This window comes from Sinohyriopsis cumingii, chromosome 17 (genome assembly GCF_028554795.1).
Source record: "Sinohyriopsis cumingii isolate HCF-2022 chromosome 17, ASM2855479v2, whole genome shotgun sequence".
Lineage (NCBI taxonomy): Eukaryota > Metazoa > Mollusca > Bivalvia > Unionida > Unionidae > Sinohyriopsis > Sinohyriopsis cumingii.
This window is the reverse complement of record NC_142977.1, coordinates 75786680-75803195: the sequence shown is the minus strand read 5'-3', so window position 1 is coordinate 75803195 and position 16516 is coordinate 75786680.

Below are 16516 nucleotides of genomic sequence, written 5' to 3'. Positions count from 1 at the left end.
TTCAAATTCTCGAAATCAAAAACGGTATGCATGCATTTCTGTCAATTACGACGACACCACGAAGAACCTAAACTCGCGCTGGACGGAACACCTATTCCAGTTGTTGAGGAAACAAAATGTTTGGGTATTATCTTTGACAGAAAACTGACTTTTATTCCACACCAGTAAAAACTTGAAAGCCAAATGCTTAAAAGCACTTGACCTACTTAAAGTAGTAGCGCACACTGACTGGGGTGCTGATAGAAAAGTCAGCCTGAATTTATATAGAACGTTTATTCGTTCCAAACTAGACTATGGATGCGTTGTGTATGGTTCAGCCCGAAAGTCATATCTTAAAATGCTTGATCCAATTCATCATCAGGGAATAAGGCTGGCTCTGGGAGCATTTAAAACATCCCCGTGTGAAAGCCTAGCTGAGGCGAATGAACCACCGTTATCGCATCGTAGAGAAATGCTTTCCGCACAGTATGCTCTGAAATTAAAATCAAACCCTCTGAATCCTGCTTTTTCGGCTGTTTTTCAACCCATATACGAAAAAAAACCAAACGTCATTCCTTCCTTTGGCATTAGAATATCATCCAGCCTCCACACTACAAATATAGATCTTTCTAAAATTCAGAAAACGTCCATCTCCGAAACATCACTCTGGCTAATTAAACAACCAAAAGTCCTTTTTACGCTACACGATGGAAACAAATCCGAAACAAACTCTGCTGTCTTCCACAACTCTTACCATGAACTCCTCACCGAATTTAAAATCTACACCAGAATTTATACTGATGGATCAAAGGATGAGGAAAAGGCTGCTGCAGCCTTTGTTTGTGGAAACCACGCAACGCAAGTTCGCTTACCAAATGGAGCATCAATTTTTACAGCCGAAATCAGAGCAATAGACCTTGCTCTGCAACATATAGAAAAGAAACATATTTTAAACAGTATCATTTTCTCCGACTCGCTATCAGTACTCCAGTCACTACACAATAAAAAACTGGAGAACCCATTATTAAAAAACATACTCTTCAAAAATACCGAACCGAGTGTCTCCCACAGTATAATATACTGTTGGTTACCTAGCCACATTGGCATTAAAGGTACCGAAAAAGCAGATCGCGCTGCTAACATGGCCCTTCATCAAGAACCATCTGATTTTAAAATACCATATACTGATTTTACACGTTGTATCAGAAAGTTCTTTCGTCAGAAGTGGCAGGCATCATGGAATGATGCCGTGAATAACAAACTTAATGCCATCAAGCCAACTCTAGGAGAATGGACTCCTTCATACAGAAGCATTCGTAAGGAGGAGATAGTCATTGCAAGAATTCGAATTGGTCATACTTATATCACCCACACCCACATACTAAAAGGTGAAGACCCACCAGAGTGCGTTTCTTGCAATGAACCATTCACTGTCAAGCACTTTATGATAGAGTGTTTTGACCTACAATCTACGCGCGATCGTTATTACATTGTGCATGACATGAAAGAACTTTTTGATACTATAAACATCACTCGTATTATAGAGTTCCTGAAAGCCGTAAATATTTACTCTAAACTCTGACTTTTATGCTATCACCTTGTGCAGTTTTATGCAATATATATACCGTCCCATTTTAATACCTATTCATCTTTTTTACATCTCCCGTTGATCGGGAAGCTTTATTTTGCATCGTTTCCATCTTACCGGTTTTAATTTCAATCATTTGTTCTTTTATATCGCTGGTCGATATAGGACCTTTTATAAGTTTTAAAACATTATACAAATAACACTTTGTTTGGCGCTAAATAGCCTAACAGTGCTGATGCGCCGTTAAAAATCTATCAATCAATCAATCAGATCGACCTTAGAGTCATCATGAATACTAACTAATCCACAGAAATGGATACTGGTTATGATTTCAAAATTGTAAGCTCTCGTATGCTGCCCATTTCTGATTTTTGTTTATGAAATATGTAGTTTACTTTTAATAGAACATAAGATCTTTGATCTATAGCATATCCAAAAGTCGTCAACATAATTACATATTTAGGGCAACAGTACAACACGAGTAAAAATACTTATGAAAGTTGAAAGTCTGGACTAAACCCAAACAAAAAACAACGAAGCTGAAGCATATAATGAACGTAAATGTATGGGAATAGGCAAGTTAAAAAAACAACATTACAAATATGACAAGCTGTAACCTTTTCATTTCTTGGTACCATGATACTTGTGCTGGTATTAGCAGGACATGGCCACTAGGGTACTGGCTCTGTAATCAATGTAGAAAATAAAATACCCGAAACATTTTGCAACGTTTCAGGTTTTCATAAACGAATTACATGCTAGTACAACCGTCATTTTAAACCAAATACAAATTCTGTCACAGAATATATAATCGAATTTTGCAAACATTAACAACCAAATATGCTTTATCACAAAACGCAAGGCAATCTGACAAATCAGCCTCAGTATATCAAACAGCCAACATTAGAGGCCAAACTTTAAACAAAAAAGAGAAACGTATATTGTTGAACAAAGCACAAATTGTAATGGAATACATCAAAGCTGGTACGAAATATCCAGTGACAGGCTGGGGTCAACCAAGAACTGACAAACCAACACGCACTGAAGAAAGTTATGAACATCTTCAGACAGATCAAACTATGTTAGTCATTCTCCAAAACCAAAAAGAACCCTAAATTACAGGATCATCTTTCCTGAAAGAAATCAGCACCAGAGGACTTTAAAGCGAAGCACAAGTGAAATCTTACTCTAGTGCCACTACCGAGTCCCGAAAAAGAACTGAACAAACTTTACTTCAAAAAATACCATACAAATATCGTTAAAGGTGAAGAAAATGACGCGACATCGATCGGGAATTGAGATTAAATACATCAACCTCGTGAACCAGTTGCCAATCCAGGTACACAAGGCTGTTATATTTGACATTGTTTCATGACGGGGCGTAGATATGGCGCAATATGACAACGTACTGATAAATATTGGCAGATCCTTCAACCTTACGTGCATATCGAACTACGAAAGCATTTTCCTAGCGTGTGGTCAGCTACCATCTGCTTTATTTCACGCTGAAATGATCCTCTTTAAAGACGCGGGCACAGCAAACGGTTGAAAATTATGGATAGTGTTACTCCTGCACTCAAAGTAAGAAATAACAACGTAAGCGCTTCCAAACTACGCAATACATAGTCGGCAGAAAAGGACCAGAATTGCAATGCAAGTTCGTAATCGTTGGGAAATAAAACAAAAAACACTGAGAGCATGGCAAAGTTATCGATGCTGACTCAATCAGAATACACGGCCCTGGAAAAGGGGCAATTCGTTCAAACAAAAGTACGTACATGACACACGCAATGTACCTACTTATAATTATAAATAATGGGTAATATGATGATCATACATATAACTCAAAGCTAAGTATCATGTTGCTAGAGGTATTTTTCTAAGTGTTTCTGTCTAAAATACTAAGACTTAATGTATATTCCAGGCATTTAATATCTCTAACTGGGATTTAACACACAATCAAATCTTTAATTTCTCTAAGGACTGCGATCCCCGGCCGATTCATACAAGAGACTTAAAAAATGGTACTAACAGCTGCCTCGCTTGGCGTTAAGCATTAAGAGGTTAGTATTAGGACTGGTCGGCCTGGTGTCAGGATAATGTGACTGGGTGGGACATCATGCTACATGTCTGCGGCATGATGCCCCAGTGCTAGACATCACTATAAACTGCCACATTGCAGACATCGTAGCGATATGACTGAAAAATTGTTAAAGCTACGTTTAAAATCGCATCACGTCACACTCTAAGGACTGAGAAAAATGCGCACTACATGTTTTTCGTCTGAAAAAGAATGATTTGCTTCTTGTCAAATTCAAGATAAGGTACATCATACTAAAAATCATCGAACTAAGACATATGATACAAAATGTATCCAACCTTACAGTAATTCTAGATTTTAATGTATGGGATTGTGATTTCTCGATTAACAACTTTTGGTTGGAATGACGAGATCGACCCCAAGGCATAGGGGGACTAGTGGTATAAGTTTTAAGTAACATACAAGAAAAGACAAGATTCTGAAATATCTTTTTAGAATCAATATCGATGGAGTTAAGCTTCTTCAGTAGTCGCTCTATCTATATGGTATAACAGTATTAATTGCGCATGTCCAGGTGGGTGAAGTCTAAGGTTCCATTCAGAAATCGAGAACACTAGCTGTGATTTGTGCATGAAAAGATTAATACTTTTTGTTAGCCTAAAAAAAAACGTTGAGACTCTTGGCAACATGTGCGTTTATGTTAATTTCTATCTAGATCAGATTGTTTTGATTTTTTTTTAAAATAGGGTACACATGGCTGAAAATGTGTCAGTTGTGACTAGATAACTCTTTCCCCCGTCTAGTTCAAGTAGAGTTATCTCTAATAAATGCAGTAGAGTACCTGTATAAGTCATTGTCAAATTGACACTATAACACCGCTCTTTGGAACAGTGTGTGACATGCACGCTCAGTTAGGATAGAAAATACATGTATTTCCCCAAACAAATGGTGCCGTGATACCTAATGGTAATAACTTCACAGTGTATCCATTGTAACGATTATACGTACCCGCCATTTATAAACTGTCCGAGTGTCATTTTGTAAAACAATGAATATGAGAAGTTTTGGTCTAATATTGGCTCAATATCAGTGGGTTATACTCATAGACTGGCATACGTAAGACAAAAATATTTAAACAATATAAATAGTTAACATCTATTTCTAGAACAGCATCCCATATGCCAGAATAGAGAAAACTGTAGGACTCGAGGAAGGTGTACCGGCTGTCATATACCACTTTGTGTCAGATAGGAAATGCTGGATTAAGTGATTTTTGGTTATTATATATATATATATATATATATATATATATATATAGTATTTTCCCCTTTTCTTTTTAATATTTGGCAACAATAGCCCTTGTCATTTTTGTTCTTGAAATTCTTCATACAGTTTATAAAGAGAAGTTCTTTTCGCATTAAATGAGATTTTTGGTAAACTTTATATCATGTAAAAATTGTATGCTCCTGAGCTAGTGTTTGAGCAACCCTAGTTCCAGATGAAATGCTACAGCCAATTCCATTGTATACTTTTAGTATGGATTCCCCAGGCCCATTATTTAAAGAATGCATTGCACTGTGTGCTCTGCCAGGAACATTTCTTGGCAATGAACACCTTAAAACCCTATTTGCTGCCTAAACCTTTTGAGTATTCGCGATGAATTTTTTTTTCTTCCAATTTTAATGGTCCCAAACGATAATTAATACAATCCCGAAACATGCTCTCAGACTGTTTTGTTACATGCATTTTAATATTAAATGGTATGTATAGGCTTTTCACAAACCAGTTACCATTTCATGCATATGAATTATCTGTACAGAGACTATGATCTCCCTGGTAACACATATGATTGCCAACCCTTGTCTCTGTCAGTATATCCGTTAAGTTTATTAAAAGCATTTTCAAACTCCACCTGACACTGCCGACTCGAGCCAATGACAAACCTGTGACATTTTTTGTCTAGCAGGTTTGGTAAGCCATGGCATCATGCGAACCTAATTTGGGCACCTTTTTATATATTTCCTATGGTTTTCAGAGAAATGTCTGGTGTAGATAAGGTTTGTAGGGATAGTCGGAGTAATCCCCTCATTGTATAGGTTGACTGCAGTCCTATAGCTGCTTTTATCTGAATCGGTTATTTTGTTCCGCACTTCAAAATTATCTTCTTTTAGGTTGAGAAGACATTCTGAAATCCAAGTTAACTCATCACTGATATTAGTTTCCATACTTATATTTGCAGTGCAATCACAATTCTTGTTTGTCATATTAAGTTCATCTGATTGGTGTTGTATGTGATGAGAAAACAAAAGAAAAATATTTTTAGTTACGGCAATAATATCTTTCTTTGACGGCTGAAATGGAGTTTTTCCAACACCAGAATACAAAGGAGTATTGTATGAATCATCTTGTACATCAACGATATTAGGTGGATTTCCCCTTGCGATATTTTTGTTTACTTTTGTCTCCGACCTCTCATATCAAAATATTTTATTGTACGATCTCTTTACAAATTTGGTGTGAAACCTTTTGCATCACCTTTGTGAAAGGGGCACAAACTGGCAGACAAGAGTAGTTTCCTTAGGTCAGTATTTCCCATGGACACTTGTAGTCCTCTATTTATATTGGCTGCTTTACGTCCAGATTTTTTTTTTACACATTTCTTCATACAGGTTGAACGTTTCTGATTTATAAATGCACGTGTTACATATTAGCCTTTCTCTCCAACCAAGGCCCATTACAAAAATCCCAAACACTTTGGGGATATACTTTGGGGATATTTGCGCATGTTCCCTAACGACGGTGTTCCACATTACTTCATTCTGATGAACTTTTATAATGCGATTAGTAGATGACTCCTCATCTCTGACAAAAAAATAAAAATAATAACTACCCTCGGTCTCTCTGCTATACTTGTATAAAGATATATATAACATTCTGACATTGAATTTTTCTTTGATTTAATGCATACAATTTAAATCACTTTTATGTGAACTGACTTGTACGACATGGAGAATTAAGACATGAAATGAAAATTACTACACGTATAGGTATCTCACTAAGTTATCGTCCTTCATTGAATAAATCTTTTCAAGAAATAAAGTTACATTTTCAGTAGTTATTATGTCAATAAACACAATATTACAGTATCACAAAATAATTATGCAAATTACGGTAAAACTGCTTTCACAATTTGTCAGAGCAAAGCTTTTTAATTTTTTTAAAATTATTCTTGTACCGGTATAATTCAAGCCAATTAATTTTAACTTAATGTGTATGACCAATACAAATTGCATGTGTCTGTATGCTTTAAATTATTTACCCTTTTATTTCAGATGGATATGCACACTGTTCCACGTGAAGTTTTGGTGCATGTCGGGGTCGTAGCAGTACCGGTGCCAATGGATTTTCATTGTTATGATTTGGTACAGCTTCCACATACCGATCCCATGTATCTTATAAACTTTCTGTTTTCTGTTCATTGTTTTCATATGTGAACCCTTTAGTGTAAGGTACCTGTCGAATTTGTAAACACAGTCTTCCTGTTTTTAATTCCTTTGGATTTGGTCAGCTTAGTACATTTTCTTCCCATTTTTTTGTTCTTGTTTCCCAGAATTATTCAGAATTACAAACCAAAGTGGTTACAAGGTTACTTTATAAGATATGATCAGAGAGTTGTTAATGGCATGCATTATTAGTCAGTATTTCAGGGAGGAAAGTTTTCTGTTTCTGTTACAGAAGGGATTGTGGGAGGCTGAACTGTGAAAGGACTGGGGTTATTCACCTCAGTAATTAAGAGGCAGTGAACGTTGTTGATAAACTAGACTTTAAAAAAGATTGGGTCATGTCGACCTATCCCTGATGTTAAGTTCTTTAATTATTAAACATAAAGTCCTTTATTTTAGATCAAAATGACCTTTTAAGAGTAGAACAGGTACATGCTAATTAGTGCATTGACCTTGTTATTAGATAATGTGATCTATCCCATATCGCCAAAGTGAAGTTAGATAAGTGCTGATACGAATAAGACACAACTCATAGTTAAAGAATTCATTTTATTGCAAAATGTAATTTTGCTAGTGAAGCAAAAAGTATGAAAACGAGAGCTCAAACAACTCGATGACATTTCTATACACATCCATATAAGAAATAACTTAATACCTCACAATTATTTTTCACAAGTGAGACTAAGTACATACAGTCCTGAACTATTTCACAGATCATTGGAAAAATAAAGGTTTGCTATAGGTTTAATAGTACCAATTGCCGAAGTCCATGTGGGTGGAGCCTAAGGTGTAGGGAACATTGCATTCAGAAATAACGAATAACACTAGCTGTGATTGGTGCATTATGAAAGAGTCAAAAATAGCAATTCTCTCTCCATTATATGCATATTTAATGTCATTAGATTTAGCATTTTCAAACCTTATTGCTTTCATCTCTGCCATCAGAAGCTTGCTCATGTATGTTTTTCCACTGTTTCCACTTGTTTCAAAATACCACATTATTTTCCTTTTATCAGGTACGTCCTGTAAGCCTTCTCGTAACTTAGCTTGCCAGATTCTATATATTGTTCCTTGTAGTTCTTTCTGCATGTTCTGAGCCATTTTATCTTGATTAAGAGAATTTGCAAGTGCCTCGATACTCTTGTGATGTCTAACCGCCATTTCTGTTGCATCCGGGTTCTGTTCCAAAATGGCTGACCAACTCTCCTTCCGTCCACGTGACGCAAGAACATGGCGGAAGAGAGTGCTTGATTTAAGCTTTCTTCCTTTACCTTGATCTCCACTCGCAGGTTCGCCATATTTAATAAAGACATTCCCGTCCTTAGAGCAGTATTTCTCGTTTTGTTGATGAGTGCCACGAGATGCTTCGAAGTGAGCTCGGTTGCTAAGATGCTTATTAAGCCATCCAAGTCTACGGCGCTCTTTGAGATGTATAAATCCCTGGATATGAGGTGTATTATTTGCTCCAACTTCATTTCCACAGATTACAAATATTGGTTGATATTTGTGAATGAATTCTTGTAGTTTTGTGCGATCGTCCGTCATGATTCTATTTAGTTTGAAGCCTTGTGCTGCCGGACCTGATAGTCTTGGGGGTTTTTAGATTACCTTATATGTACTAATTTGGCGTTCTCCTGCCTAGTTTGAGTTTGTTTGCAGCCTTGTGCTGCCGGGCCTGATAGTCTTTCGGCTTTTAGACTACCTTAAATAATCTAGCCTTGGGTCCTATCTTGTGATGTGGGCGGCCCTGATGGTCTGCGTTTTAGACCACCTTATACGTATTAATTTGGGGTGTTGCGGGTATAACGTATTTGAATGGGGCGTCACCTAGGTGGTGGTGGTGTTTGGTATAGTTATGCTTGTTGTTAGCTGGATGTTAGTGTTATGATTGGAGAAGAGGGAGATTTGTTGTTTGGGCCCCTATTGGGTTTTCCTAAATTTATATTTATTTTAAAAAAATCTTTTTTTTTTTTAAAAAAAAAATAGATTTTATTATGCTTTTATTCTGACCTATTTGAGGTTAATTGGTCGGTCACATTTATTTTTGTCCCAGATAGTTGTCCTTATCGATTAATCAAACCTTCTAAGGGGATTCAATGACACATAATCTGGTTGGTCCCTATTGAGTTTTCCTTATTTTACTATTTATTGGTAAGTTGATGGTTAGCTAAAATGGATTTTAACATGTTTTCATTGTACCCTATTTGAGGCTAATTGGTCTGCTTTATTATTGTCCCAGATTATCCTTGTCGATTTATCGAACCTTCTAAGAGGATTCAAAGACATCTAATCTGGTTGGTAGCTATTGTTTTCTCTATTTTACTATTTATTGTTATGTTGATGGTTGTTGTTGTAGGGTTTAACGCCATTTTGCAGCACACGATAGGCTATACATGGCGGCCAGTATTAATGGTGGAGGAAGAACCCGGAAAGAACCACCGATCCACGAGAAGCTACTGGCAAGCTTTCTCACATACCCACATTAGCCGAATCCGAGACATGTTGATGGTTAGCTATTACATTTATTTTTATCTAAACTTGTTTTATGTAAGTAGAATATTATATTTTATAGGTATTGTTCAGGTTAGGGTTAGATTTATTTAGGATTTCTGGGTACGTGTCTGGAGATCCTTTTTTTGTTGTTATATTTTGAATAACTCCCCATCTTTTTTGTATTTATGACATACGTTGAATATGTGTGGCAGGTCTTCCGGGACCCGGCAGTGATAGCATTTAGGATTGTTTGGGAAGGGTCCAATGTATTTTTCGTAGCTGCTAGCCATCTTAGTTTGACCTGTGTAGATTCTATTGATTTTGATTTAGCCTTTGCATTTGAGTAAAGGTGGTTGCCTATTTCTGCTTACTTCTTTTATGATGTTGTATAGTGTCCTACCTTTTTTATTGTCATTCCACTTTTCCTGCCATTTTTTATTTATTAAGGCTGTGATCAGGCTATATAATTCACTTTCACTGTAATCTAGTGATGCATAATTAGTTTCATTCAATTTTTCTTTGGCTGTTAGATCAGCTAGGTCAGGGGTGGCCAAGCCTTTCAGTGCAAGAGCCACATGCACAAATTTACACCTTGTCGCGCGCCGCATACTTTATTAAGTAAAATATTTAATATTTGAAATAGCAAAAACAAAAGTTTTTTTCTAAATAAAATTTAATTAATTTTCAGTTGTTAATATTTGAAAACTTAAACTTCAAAAGAAGCACATTTATTTGATAAACAGTAACAAAGAGTCGGTGCGAATGATGACTTGTTCCTAGGCCGCATGAAAGCCCTTGGCGGGCCATGTGCACCCCGCGAGCCGTAGTTTACCCACCCCTGAGCTAGGTCGTTCCCTGGTATGTTGACGGAGTCCACATGAATTGTATGTGTTGTTGGTTGTTGCTTAATTTTTTTAATGTTAGGTTGATTTGACTTGGCTAGTTTTCTGTTTGGTATTTTTGTTGAGTATCGATGAAATGACGCTGAGCGAGTCGCTTAAGATGACTTATGGGAGTATTATTTTCTTCTATTTGAGTGATTCTTTTATGGACCAGAATTCTGCAGTGAATATTGGGCAGTAGTCTGTTAGTGTATGTCCAACTTTAATGTTTAGTTTTGGAATGACATATGCAGCTGCTGTTTTTTTTGGCTCTGATATTTTGTATACATTCGTGTAAATTTTGAGGTAGTTTGGATATTTCGAGTGGATTTATTCTAGTGTTGTGGTGTGGAGTTGGTGTTCTTGTTCGTTTTTATTTCCATAGTTGGTGATTGAGATGCTAATTTTAGGTTCTTCGTTGGTCCAAGGTTCAACATCTATAAATTCGTTAGTTTCTGATTGAATGCTTCCTATAGGAAGTTGTTCTGTAAGCTCATGCACTATTTTTCCTGTAGGGATCAGGTGTTTTAGTTTGGTGCTAGATGGTTTATTGCATTTGTTTATCGCTATTCGTGTTGGGTGGGTACCAGAGCGAGTTGTTAGTCTGGTTGCATATCTCAGAATTAGTTCTTGCCTTCTGAGATGGAGTGGTAATTGACACTGGAGACTACCCAACTTTTATGATAAAAGCGCGTACGCGAAGGAAAACATCCCCACACGGTTTCGAGTCGGAAAGCTAAATCAGTGTCATGTGAAGGATAGAGAGAATCAAAGAGCATGATTCATGATACCCTAGCTAAACAAATGACAAAGGCATTTTTGTTTCAAAGCATTTTCTATTCCAATGACTCATAGCTAACAAGTAACAAGTTCATTTTCATTTAATCAAGTCCTCTTTCTCTATACTTTGAGTTGCTTTCTCCTTTCTTTTTTCCCTTTTCTTTCTTCAATCTACCATTTTCTATCTGTCCTAGTGACTTACCTTTTCTCTTTCTCTTTATTCGAGCACGGGTGCTGAATTTTTAATCTAGCCATCATGGATAATTCCAAAAAAAATCAAAATAAAAGATCGAAACCCTTATCAGAGTCTGACGATGAACCATGTAGTGTGGAGTCATTTCCACGCTTCATGGTCATACAGTCAAAAGATGCCACGAAACCGCTTGCCGCACTATCTCCATTTGTCATCGAAAAGACTATCACAGGATCGATTGGCACACCTAAAAGTGTTAAAAAGTTGAAATCGGGTTGTCTTCTTATTGAGTGTGAGCGACGAGGTCAATCAGACAATATCAGGAAAATGAAAACGTTCTTTGATATCCCAGTAACCTCATTCGCTCACACCACACTGAATACGTCCAAAGGCGTGATTCGCTGCCGTGACTTGGCTGGAGTCACCGACGCTGACATCATCGAAGGAATGAAAGATGAAGGTGTCACTGCAGTCCGACGAATACGTATTAAACGTAATAACAATCTGCAGGACACCAACACCATTGTACTCACCTTCAACAGGCCAACTGTACCCAAAGTGGTGAAAGTTGGCTTTTTGCAAGTAAAGGTAGAGATTTACATTCCCAACCCCCTTCGGTGTTATAAGTGTCAAAAATACGGCCATCACGAAGACCGCTGCTCCAAGAGCCAAATATGTGGCCGATGCGGAGACAATGCTCATCAGGAATCTGATTGTAGAGCAACTCCGCATTGTGTCAACTGCGGAAAAGAGCACCACGCAAATTCCAAGGATTGCGATACCTGGAAACAGGAGAAGGAAATTCAGAGGGTAAAATACACAAATAATATTCCCTATCCAGAAGCCAGAAAAATTATACAGGCAAAAACAGCCCATCCTGGCCCATCCTTCTCCACTGTAGTGAAGAGCAATCCTAAAACAACGAAGGACGCTCAAACACAAACAGAAGCACCCGATTCAACACCAAATTCAAACACCCCCCATTACCAAGCACAGAAAAACACGGCATCTACTCAGACTACATTTAATAATACCCAACAACCTAAATCACCAAAGAATAAAAAATCTCACGGAAACAGGCAACAAAAGGGGTCAGATGACCCCATCAAACTTTATAACAGGTTTGGAGACATCGAGAGCATGGATGCAGAAGAATCTGCTCCATGCGCCCAAGGGAACTCCAGACCTACAAACAAAAAATTCACCCCCGTACTTCCTCCAGAGAAATAACAAAACAAATTCCGTCTGCGAAAGGTCTAACCTAGCTCCACAATCTTTAATTTAAATTTATAATGAAAAACACTATCATACAATGGAATTGTCGAGGACTTAAAGCAAATTACAATGATATTCTCCTGCTTTTAAACGAACATGATCCTGCGGTACTATGCCTTCAAGAAACCTTCTTGAAAGATACAGACAATATCACATTTAAAAACTACTCCCTGTTTAACACCTGCTCTCCAAATGTTGACAGGGCATCAGGAGGAGTTTCTGTTATTGTGAACAACAGAGCTCCTCATAGTTTCATTACTTTAAACACCAATTTACAAGCCATTGCTGTAAGCGTCACTCTACATCGAGTGATTACATTTTGCTCTATTTATTTACCACCAAACACTAACCTAGTACCAAACGAACTCGATAATCTTGTTCAACAGCTTCCCGCACCCTTTGTTTTACTCGGGGATTTTAATGCCCATAACATTTTATGGGGATCGAATCATGTAAGTGACAGAGGTCACAAAGTTGAAGACTTTATTTCTAGACACGATCTGTGTCTATATAATACCAAAACACCTACATATTTACACCCAGGCACGGGTACATACACATGCATCGATTTGACAATTTGTTCTCCTTCGCTGCTTTTGGACTATGAATGGAAGGTCGCTGATGACCTTCACAGCAGCGATCACTTCCCAATCTCCCTTGTAAATCATAACTCTACAATTGATGAAGTAATTCCACAATGGAATTTAAAGAAGGCCGACTGGGCCAAATTCGAAACACTCTGTAAAACCAGGCTGAATGAGGATACAGTTTTCAATGTTAACGACCCCATTCAGCATTTTACATCTATTTTAACCGACATTGCAGAAGAATCTATCCCCAAGTCCTCAGCAAACTGTAAAAGAACCCTAAAACCTTGGCTCACTAAGGAATGTAAGGAAGCCATACGGCAACGCCGAGAAGCCTTGAAAAAATTTAACAATCATCCGACGCCCGAGAATTTAAGTAAATATCGTATTCTCCGGGCCAAAGCTCGCCGCACAATCAAAGAAAGTAAACGAGCATCATGGATGAAATATGTTTCCTCTTTAAACTCTCGTTCCTCAATTAAGAAAGTTTGGGACACGATCCGAAAAATAAACGGAAAGAGAAAACACAATTCTTTCCGACATCTAAAAGTGAACAATAACAATCTTAGCTCAAAACGTGACATAGCAAATGTTCTTGCTGATACATTCTCTAAAAATTCGTCATCATCTAATTATTCCGAAGCCTTCCAAAAATTGAAAACTCAAAAAGAAAAGTCACGTTTAAAATTCACATCCAACAACTCGGAAAGCTACAACCAGCTGTTTTCACTATCAGAACTTATGGAGGCTTTAGACAAGGCCCATGATACTTCCGCTGGGCCTGACAAAATACATTACCAGTTTTTAAAACATCTTCCAGAATCATCTTTAACATCTCTTTTAAAACTCTTCAATGATTTATGGATTACTGGTAACCTACCTAAAATATGGAAAGAAGCAACAGTAATACCAGTTCCCAAACCCGGTAAAGATAGTGAAGATCCTACCAACTATCGACCTATTGCACTCACAAGCTGCATGTGCAAAACAATGGAACGAATGATCAATTCTCGGCTTGTATGGTACCTGGAAACTAACAATTTAATATCTCCTTTCCAAAGTGGCTTTCGTTATGGACGGAGCACCAACGATCATCTGGTTAGACTAGAAACATTCATTCGCGATGCATTTATCAAGAAAGAACATTTAGTAGCGGTTTTCTTTGATTTAGAAAAGGCCTATGACACAACATGGAAGTACGGGATACTAAAAGACCTGCACGATCTAGGTCTAAAAGGCCGTCTGCCCTCTTTCATATCCAACTTCCTCTCCGACAGAGAATTCAAGGTACGAGTGGGCTGTACTCTCTCAGATTTGCACGAGCAAGAGATGGGTGTGCCCCAGGGCAGTATTTTATCTGTGACACTTTTCAATATCAAAATTAATAACATCACCAAGTGTTTGACTCCTGGTGTGGATTGCTCACTATATGTTGATGATTTTCTCATATGTTATCGGTCAAAGCACATGCATACAATTGAAAGACAACTACAGCAAAATATCAACAAGATTCAAAATTGGGCTAGTACGAACGGTTTCAAATTCTCGAAATCAAAAACTGTATGTATGCATTTCTGTCAATTACGACGACACCACGATGAACCTAAACTCACGCTGGACGGAACACCTATTCCAGTTGTTGAGGAAACAAAATTTTTGGGTATTATCTTTGACAGAAAACTGACTTTTATTCCACACCTAAAAAACTTGAAAGCCAAATGCTTAAAAGCACTTGACCTACTTAAAGTAGTAGCACACACTGACTGGGGTGCTGATAGAAAAGTCATCCTGAATTTATATAGAACGTTTATTCGCTCCAAACTAGACTATGGTTGCGTTGTGTATGGTTCTGCCAGAAAATCGTATCTTAAAATGCTTGATCCAATTCATCATCAGGGAATAAGACTGGCTCTGGGAGCATTTAAAACATCCCCGTGTGAAAGCCTTCTAGCTGAGGCGAATGAACCACCGTTATCGCATCGTAGAGAAATGCTTTCAGCACAGTATGCTCTCAAATTAAAATCAAACCCTCTGAATCCTGCTTTTTCGGCTGTTTTTCAACCCAAATACAAAACTTTATACGAAAATAAACCAAACGCCATACCTTCCTTTGGCATTAGAATATCATCCAGCCTTGACACTACAAATATAGATCTTTCAAAAATTCAGAAAACATCCATCTCCGAAACACCACCCTGGCTAATTAAACAACCAAAAGTACGTTTTACGCTACACGATGGAAAAAAATCCGAAACAAACCCTTCTATCTTCCACAACTCTTACCATGAACTCCTCACCGAATTTAAAAACTACACGAGAATTTACACTGATGGATCAAAGGATGAGGAAAAGGCTGCTGCAGCCTTTGTTTGTGGAAATCACACAACGCAAGTTCGCTTACCAAATGGAGCATCAATTTTTACAGCCGAAATCAGAGCAATAGACCTTGCTCTGCAACATATAGAAAAGAATCGTATTTCAAACTGTATCATCTTCTCCGACTCGCTATCAGTACTTCAGTCACTACACAATAGAAAACTGGAGAACCCATTATTGAAAAACATACTCGTAAAAAATACCGAGCTGAGTGTCTCCCACAATATAATATACTGTTGGTTACCTAGCCACATTGGTATTAAAGGTAACGAAAAAGCAGATCGCGCTGCTAAAATGGCCCTTTCTCAAGAACCATCTGATGTGAAAATACCATATACAGATTTTACACCTTGTATCAGAAAGTTCTTACGTCAGAAGTGGCAGGCATCATGGAATGATGCTGTAAATAACAAACTTCATGCAATCAAACCAACTCTAGGAGAATGGACTCCTTCCTACAGAACCATTCGTAGGGAGGAGGTAGTCATTGCAAGAATCCGAATTGGTCATACTTATATCACCCACACCCACATACTAAAAGGTGAAGACCCACCAGAGTGCGTTTCTTGCAATGAACCATTCACTGTCAAGCACTTTATGATAGAGTGTTTTGACCTACAACCTACGCGCGATCGTTATTACGTTGTGCATGATATGAAAGAACTTTTTGATAATATAAACATCACTCGTATTATCGAGTTCTTGAAAGCCGTAAATATTTACTCTAAACTCTGACTTTTATGCTATCACCTTGTGCAGTTTTATGCAATATACATTCCGTCCCATTTTAATACCTATTCATCTTTTTTACATCTCCCGT